General features: G+C 36.3%; 1 long non-coding RNA gene across 1 annotated transcript; it reads left to right on the top strand.

Moving 5' to 3' along the window:
- The first annotated feature begins 2,526 nt into the window (after nucleotides 1–2,526).
- Nucleotides 2,527–8,020, top strand: LOC135155020 (uncharacterized). The gene is made up of 3 exons (XR_010294358.1): nucleotides 2,527–2,674; nucleotides 6,276–6,392; nucleotides 6,926–8,020. It is a non-coding gene; the product is annotated as an uncharacterized LOC135155020 (long non-coding RNA).
- Nucleotides 8,021–9,370: the final 1,350 nt, after the last annotated feature.

The raw sequence follows: 9,370 nt of genomic DNA on the forward strand, positions 1-9,370 counted from the left end.
TGGTATTCAATGGTGTCTCAGTAGTATGTGCCTCTAATGGTATGATTTGTATGGTGAATGGTATACCATATACCAATGGTGTCTCAGTGGTATACAATGGTGTCTCAGTAGTATGTGCCTCTAATGGTATGATTGGTATGATGAATGGTATACCATATACCCAATGGTGTCTCAGTGGTATTCAATGGTGTCTCAGTAGTATGTGCCTCTAATGGTATGATTTGTATGGTGAATGGTATACCATATACCAATGGTGTCTCAGTGGTATACAATGGTGTCTCAGTAGTATGTGCCTCTAATGGTATGATTGGTATGATGAATGGTATACCATACCCAATGGTGTCTCAGTGGTATACAATGGTGTCTCAGACTCTCAGTAGTATATGTGCCTCTAATGGTATGATTGGTATGGTGAATGGTATACCATATACCCAATGGTCTCTCAGTCGTATTCAATGGTGTCTCAGTAGTATGTGCCTCTATAATGATATGATTGGTATGGTGAATGGTATACCGTATACCCAATGGTGTCTCAGTGGTGTCCAATAGTCTCAGTGGTATATGTGTAATGGTATACCATATGCCCAATATGGTGTCTCAGTAGCATGTGCCTATATAGTGGTATAATTAATGGATAGTTGTTGGATAATTGTAACGCAATTGTGGCTTAGTGGTGTGTGCCTAATGAATGCTATTTATGTTAATGGTGAATGGTATGCCCAATTGCATTACCCAATAACATAATTCCGAAGATTTAAAGAAAAAGAAAATCAAAGATTAAAAATTAGAATTATTAAAATTTTTGAGTTGTGACTTTTATGCGAGCAGCTTCCCCAAATCAGGCCCATTCGCTCATGATGGCAAACATGGTCTGTTGCATTCTTTTAAATTGTCTTTGTCTTAATTAAGTAAAAGGCCTATATGTGTTTAAATATCATTGAACCAGTGCTTAAAATACAATACTATTAATTTGTTATATTTTACAATTGTACATATTACCTTCTAAATTTATATCTGAAGCATTGAGTGCAAAAATAAAAGGAGTCAATGAAATCTTATTTGATAAAAAGGATTTTATTGTACCTTAATATCAACGGACAAATTATTTCACAGCCGCTCCCGAAAGGGAAGAATATAATCATCATTTACCGTAAAAATCTTGAAATTGAAACATGCAAGTTTTAAAGAGCATGAACAAGATGTGTATCGTACTAAATAGAAAATTGTACATTTCACCATCCTTTCTTTTCTCTTTTTGTTTCTTGGTATAATTTGAACGGCACACCACCTCTCCTATCTGTATGGTATACAGTTTTTTTTATGTAACGCCCCCCCCCCCTTCTTGAAAGTTTTGTTCTATTTTTAAATTAATTTTCTTATTTAATTATGGCCACTTTTTATAAAGAGAGCTATGGGGTGTTGCAAGGAAATATTTGCAGTCAATCCCAAAATTCGGTTGCAAATTTACAAGTGATAGACTAATTTCATCTAAAGTAAACCAATTTATAGATTTATTGATGGAAGAAACAATAAATCAGTTGCAAGTTTGCAATGAAAAGTAAGACTTTCAATTGATTTTGGAGTTTGAAATTCAATTGCAAGTTTCTTGCAATGTCCCATAGGTCATTAGTTTGCTTAAAATGAATTCACTGTTGGTTGTCTTCCTCCCCCAACCCCTATTGAAATTCCCATCGGCAAACCCTGATTTTGGTCTGCAACGACCAAAGCCCCCTCCCGGCCAATTTATATATCGCTTCTACTGCTTTTGATCATAAACCGTTCCTTTTTTTTTTCTTTACAAATTGTGTTTTAATTATTTTTTCTCACTCATGGATGGTGTTTATAAAGAGGAGAGCTATTCTAGGCCGATCATTACTTGCTTAATTGAAATGATTTGTCTGTTATTGTCTTGCCCCCCCCCCCCAGTATCAAAATTCCCTGCCGCCAGGCTAGTACAATATGTAACAGAAAAAAATCTAATGAACGAAATTCTCAATTGCAATCAAAACAAAAGCGAAATTAAACAAAGAGAGAAAAGGAAAAAAGAAATAAGTAAAAAATATATATATCGAAAAACAGAAAAATAAATTTAAAAAAAGAAAAGAAAAAGACTAAGACAAAGAAAAGAAAAAAGACTGAACAGAAAAAAAGAAGGAAAAAGAAAAAAAGACAATGGAAAGAAAAAAAAGAAAGACATGGAATTATAGAACAGAAAAAAATTGAGCAAAATTATTTTTTTCATAGATCATTTCAAAGGATAAGCAGTGGCAAAAATTGACTGCATGGTTAATTGCCAACCCAGAACCAATCAAGAAAAAGACACCCCTGATTTGGTCTTACATGCAATTCACTCCTCCCCCATATCGGGATTATCTTGGCTAAGAAGCCCCCTCCCCCTGATTTGGTTTTGATTTACCCCCCCCCCCCCCAATATCGGGATGTGTTGGCTGCGCTGCTAGCTAGCTCGCTCTATATGTACGTATGTAAGTGTTGTTCTCGCACGCGCGCGCGCACGTACGTACGCATGTAACCGCCAATTGCAATATTTGAAAAAAGAACCCGATCAACCACTGTTTTGCTGTTCAGAAGTCCGTCTATAATTCATCATAAACTAAAGGAACACAGGTCAGATTCGGACAACGACTTCAAATTCATTCGCAGAATACGCTAAACAGTAAGTTAGATAACAATTTTCTTTGATATTGTTTTCGTAGTTAGTGGCTCGGCCTGATTTTCTAGAATGTTACTGTTACCGGTAGGCCTACTGTAGTGTTAGATGTCGTTGTACTGCCACGGGGTTTCACTGCCACCGTACCGCCACTGCCCCGTTGGCGCGGGCACGCCTGTCTCTGGCGAAATGGATTATGGGGTGCGTTAATATGCTTTGTATAGGCTGAGGTGAGCTGAGCCGAGCATTATTGTCATTGAGTAGTAATTCGCTCGTATGGCCTGATATCTATTTTCAATGTTTTACAAAACCATCTCTGAATACCGGCGGTATGAATTTATGAATGAAAGACTTGTTATTGTTAAATTAATGCTGTACAGTGCAGTACTGTCATGACATTGACTGTCAAAGACAAAGTGTCAATTAGGCCATTGGTTACTGCACAACATTGACATTGTTTCACTGAAATGGAAACCTTGCCGAAAAATATTGCTCTGGAATGAGGCCTATAATTTGTTGTTGTTGGTAGATAATGTTGGTAAATTAAGATGACATGGACATGGTAGTGTAACAGTAAAAACAGACTGAAGTGTAAGATTTTAGAGTGTACAAACGGTCATGTTACAGTAGTATTAAGGTGAAACATGGTAAGGTGTCCTAAATTTTAAAACATAAAATAAAGCATTAAAGGCTACGCAGGCCCTAAAAAGCTACGCACCACTTATTGCGCATGCAATTTCAATGGTAAAATGTGCACTTTGTGTGCGGAACTGTGACTGGAGAGAGTGACAAACGATTCCTATTCAATTTTTCTAGAGAGACTGCAATAATTATTCAGAGAAAACCTACAACTGTTTGGAATTAACATATTTTAGAAATTGAGGCAGAGAAATATTCCATGATAAATCAAGAAGTGTTCTGAAAACATGGCGGGGTTTTGGTATTAGTGAGTTATGTGATATTTTCTTCTTGGTTAGGCCTAAGGTTTTTTAGAATATTTATTACATATGAATACGATATAATTTGTTCAAATATAAAAATTGGCATAGTTTTTGACGTTTGTAAACAAAATTCGTAGTTTACATAGTATATGCAAATGTATCCCCCCAAAAAGGGCCTATACTAATCTGAACTCAGCCATGCCAGCTGACTAAAATCACAATTTCTGAATTTTTTCCTTGGGATTTTTCCGCGGGATTGGGCGCTAATTTCGCACCGACCAACTTCGACCAAAATTCACCACCAAATGTTGTTCTCAAATGTCATATCAAGACTGAATTGCATTTGAATGTCCATATGCCCACCGCTTTTCCGAATATCGGGAACAGCTGTATATCGGCTTCGATCTCTACGTCATTGTTTGAATCCTCATGCGTTGCTTTGCCGTAATTTTGATATGGACTGAAGTTCGTAACCAAATCATGCAAACTGCCGCAGGCAAATCTTTTGGTCGCTAACTTCAGTCCTTATAAATAATGGCAAAGCCAAGCAAAGTGATGTCTGACTGAGAATTTGAACGATAACGTAATGTTTAATGTTGGGGCCCGCAAAGATAACCTGGCTTGAGCCCGGACCGGAAGGTTTAGCAAAAAAAATTCTGGGTCCTGGATCCGCCTGGAACTCGGAGCCACCGGTCAACAATGCTGCTGCAGCCCTAAGAAAAACCTGGCCCCGCTAATCCCTAATGCACTTTCGTACCCTGCGATGTTAGCGAACTAATTTAACCTAAATATTTGTCCGAATCAATTCACTGAGCATCAGGAACATCTTTATTCCGGCTTCCACCATGATTTCATCATTCGAATTATCAGATTTAGGGTCTCACTCCACCGTATATTTATTTGGATATTTGCTGAAGTTAGCGATTACAACGCGCAAACACGAAGTCAACAGTGTTGCTGCCCTCTGCGTTCGTTTGGCAAAATCTGACTAAGAATTTTAACTAAGACGTCGAGATCAAAGCTAAAATAATGCTGTTTCCACTGCTCAAAGTGGCTGAAATTCATGTAAAGGATGAATTAAGTTAGATTATTCGAGAAAATAGATGAGCTTGGTTCATGAATAGTGGTAAATGGTCACATTATCTTGGTATTTATTTGGTATTTTTCGGAGACATAACAGCTTCTGATCTTCGCTGTCTTGGCTCTCAACCCGGACCGGCTTGGCCTGGGGAAAATCCCCCCAACTCACTGGTCTCTGAATTCCACCCCGGCATGGCTCCCACCATTACGATAATATCGGGAATGGAGCCAAAATACCGCCGTTCCCAATCGTGATGTTTGGAAAAATGGTGGACATATTGTGTATTGACCTGTATATTGACCAACAAAATACGCCATAATAAAGACAACGCTGGATCCATGCGCTTACAATTATGTCACAATAGTAAAGTAAATGAAATGCGCACCAATTTCCGATGCAGAATCGGCTTTCTGTTTACACGTAGTAAAAAAGCCGATTCTGCATCGGCTCGCGGTTCTGAACCTACTATTTTGGTGGTGCAAATTGCTGATTCTGAACCGCGAGCCGATGCAAGTTAATCGTGTTTTACACGCTATGAAAAAGCCGATTAAGTGTAAACACGGTATATATTTCCATTAGAAATATTTGCTGTAACTTTCAAAAGGAGGGACACACTTGTGTAAAGACTCCATATTTACATTAAACACATAGGCCCGAATTCACAAAGGTGGTTTTGCAAACCCATGGTTGAGTCCATGGTGTATGCAGATTTCCTGTATAAATTACGCTTAATTTAGCACGTATCTGGCGCGTGTATAAAAAATGTCCAATTCTGATGCGCGCTTTTGTCGCAGTGAGCCAAATTGACGCCTGTTACCATGGTTAGATATGCTATTTTATTCATGAGTCCACTGTTTGAAGAGTGGACTCATTAATTCAAAACAGTGGACTCGTGATTAAAATAGCGTGGATAACCACGGCAACAGGCGTCAATTTGGCGCACTGTGACAAAAGCGCGCATCAACATTGGACATATTTTGATATACGCTGTAAATAAGCTTAATTTATACAGGAAATCTCCATAAAACATAGACTCAACCGGGGTTTTCAAAACCACCTTTTTGAATTCGGGCCATTGACTATTGCTCTCAAGGGGGGGGGGGGGGGCACAGGTCAATTGTGCCCATCTGGATCCGTTACTGTGATTGTCAATACCAAGAAAAGAAAATCATATTGAATGTTATCAATTAATTGATTAGGCCTACCTTTTGAAAACTGCTGCTCTGGAAATATGACTTCAGATCATTCTTTTTCTATTAGATAATTTTCTCTTGCATATCTACATGATTGCTGATCAAAACACGTTACGCAGCAGAGTAACTGTGTTATATTGATCTATATATTTCAAGCATGCACACACAGAAAATCTTTGATGGGGGAATTTTATTTCTGTGACATCAATTTCAAACATATTTTCAAGTGAATTTGCTGCATATGTTGAAATAAAAATGATCATGATGCTGTATATGAGTGAATCATTGCATTTTGGAGCTTAAAGAAAGTTTTACTATAATAGTATTATATTTTTGTTTTTATCTGCACATGCATATTTTCCAACACTCAAATTGATTTAATTTCATTTAAGATTGGACGACGGATACACTGGATGATAATGTAGATGGTCCAGGATTATCTGGGAAGGAAACTACAGGTGTTGAACACAGAAAACCGTTTACAAGAAAACAACTGGAGTTTGTGAAAGGTAATTGTGTAAGAATTCACTTCAGTGGAAAGAATTGCAAAGCTTCATTAAATAAAACAGATTGTACTCCTGCAGTGGCATAGCTGAAAAAAAAAAACTTGTGAGGAATGGTAAAAATACTGAAAAAGACCAAATGTCATCCCCATTTATAGGATTACACGTCCTTTCTAACACCCCCCCCCCTGGAAAAAAATCAATATGCTGGCGGGGGAGGGGGTGGACACTGGCCCCAGGTATGCATGTGGTATGGTATTTGTCATCATTTGGGCAACCTCCCATTAATATAACGGGTTATTTTCTGCTAATCTATGGTTAAACATGAATTTCTTTATCATATTGTACAAAATGTTTTGTATATTTGTTAATTGGTACTATTCAATTGAAGGGTAGTGTATTATGCAAATTTCTCGATATTTTAGAAAAATATATCAATTTCTCAAGAAAGCTTGCACGCACGACAAGCATTGATGTTTTGAACCCGTAGCTGACATACTGTCCTTTGCATTGTTTTCATCCCATATTCCTTATTACAGCTGCAAGAAATTAATCTTGCCGGGTACGCATTCACTTCACCTTGGTCGAGTGCAGCACAGTGGATAAATGTGTTGCTGAAGGAAAACACCATTGCTAGGATTCAAACCCACGACACTCTGTTGAAAGGTGAGAGTCAGAACCACTAGACCACGACGCATACACAGTTAACAAGCTGATGTCATACTCCCACTTGTTCTTTTGTATCTTATAACAAGAAGTCATGTTTATTCACATTTTGACCTCCAAGAACTAAAAAGTGGAGTGAAGATTTATTTAATGTAAACACATGCATTGCTTGAAATTATTTTATGCTACGTGGGACATATCATACACACGTGTACGAAAATATGAAATTATTATGATTTCATTTTATAACATAAGCCTAACACATATTCCTGACGATCATGTGCACATTCCAGTAATTTTTCCCAAAATGTTGCTAAACCTTCAAATCAAAGACTTTGTTATCAGATTTTAACGAAATTGTCAACATTATGCTTTTCTGATTAATTCTCTTCCTACCTAAATCTCCCCTTTCCTCATGCTTTCTTTCTATGGACCCTTCATTCTCCTTATAACTATGTTATATGTAAAATGTAACCGGTCGTCCAACCCATTTGATTGAAGGGCTAGGTACTCTAGACTGAAAGTTATGTGATTTAAATTCAAAGAGTACATCAGACAAAAAAAACACTGAAAATTTCATCAAAATTGAATGAGGATTAACGAAATTATGACGAATTAAAATTGTTATTTTTTGGTAAAACTGTTCTCTGCAAGTCCTCATGAATATACAAGATCCCAATTTATATATTTTTTTGTATTATATGAATTCAAATTTTGTCCAAGCTAGGTTGTAAAAAATTACGATTGACTACTGATATACTGTGTAAGACAAAAATTATATTATTTCTCACACATAGTTGAGTTATTCATCTGATTCAACACAACAAAAATAGACAAAAAATAAATAAGTGGGAATCTTGTATATTTGAACTATGGGAAATAGTTAAAAAATAGATGTGCTACTAAGAATTATTTTCTATATGATTTGCAAAATATTAAAAAAAGATGTCGCTATTTTCTTGTTTTTTTTCTATTTTCATGATATATTCTTTATTTATTCTATTATTCTATATATTCTATTTTTGATATAGATATTATTTATTCCTTTATGTATCTTTAATGTATTTATGATAAACTTTTGGCATGTTTCTACAGAAAATCATTAAAAACGATTTATCTTTTCCGGACTCGAAAAACCTTATCGCCCTTAAACCAACCTGCTTCTACAAACCTAATAATCTGATTAACTCGCTTTTCGCGTTGCAAATACGGCGGAAATCAGAAAATTCAACCTATAACCTCACGTTGCATTGTACATATGTCCAAAATTGCATCTTCTTAGGAAAATTTTCAAAATTTGTGGTAGATCTCACTCAATGTAGCAGGTATACGTGTTGCACGATCAGCTGGCGAGATCAAAAAGGCCAGAATGTGCAAATTTATTTACTGCGAATTTGCACTTTTGGGATTAAGCACTTCCGCCAGACACGATACGCTATTTTGCCGTGTGTTTTTACAGAAAAGTTAAACGGATTAACATGGCAATAACCACCTCTCAGAGATGGTTATGAGAAACCATATTTTGCTTGAAGCAGTTTATCAATAAACTGCATCGCGTCTGTTTCTACAAAATTCTACAGGAAAGTTTTCCGGGATTCTGGATACTTACGTGGGTAATACCTTTTAACGATTCTATGTAGAAACACGCCGTTTGATATATCTTTTAGGTGAAAAGAAAATAGAGAAATATTAGGAGGTTCTATTTTTATGGGGGTACTATTTTCCCCTCTTTTGGGGATATTTATTTCCTCTAAGTTTGGTACTCTTTACCTTTAATCATTTGGCCATGTGAAGGCTATCACACATTTTGAGTTTAATCTTCGAAATTTGGTGTTCATTAGTTTGTTGTCCAAACTCTGTCTTACATTTAGATTTGTTTATAGGAAGATTAACATAATATCTATGTGGAGTGCAATCATTGACCTCTTGTAGAGTCGTGCAGTCACATGTATTCATAATGCTGGTGCTTTTATGCCATACATGTACTTGTCAATACTGGGTTCCACTCTTTTGTACTTGAACTTATTAGTAAAAAAAATATTTTATTAATGTCATTGAAGTAGCTGTGTGAAAGCAATTACACACAACAGATTTAAAATCAAGGTTATTGTATTACAAGTATCAGGTTTGTTTGCAGAACAGTGGTTTTGCCAAGTACTCAATCCACGTAAAAAGCCATCAGAGAGAACATGTTTATTCTTGGAAATGTTATTCATTTGTTGTGTTTTTCAATTAAACTCTGTCTTGATACATGTTTATTTTAGATACCAAGATTGACAGAGTATAGATGTCAACGAGGAGCAAAGTCATATATATTC

This window comes from Lytechinus pictus, chromosome 8, assembly GCF_037042905.1.
Source record: "Lytechinus pictus isolate F3 Inbred chromosome 8, Lp3.0, whole genome shotgun sequence".
Classification (NCBI taxonomy): Eukaryota; Metazoa; Echinodermata; class Echinoidea; order Temnopleuroida; family Toxopneustidae; genus Lytechinus; species Lytechinus pictus.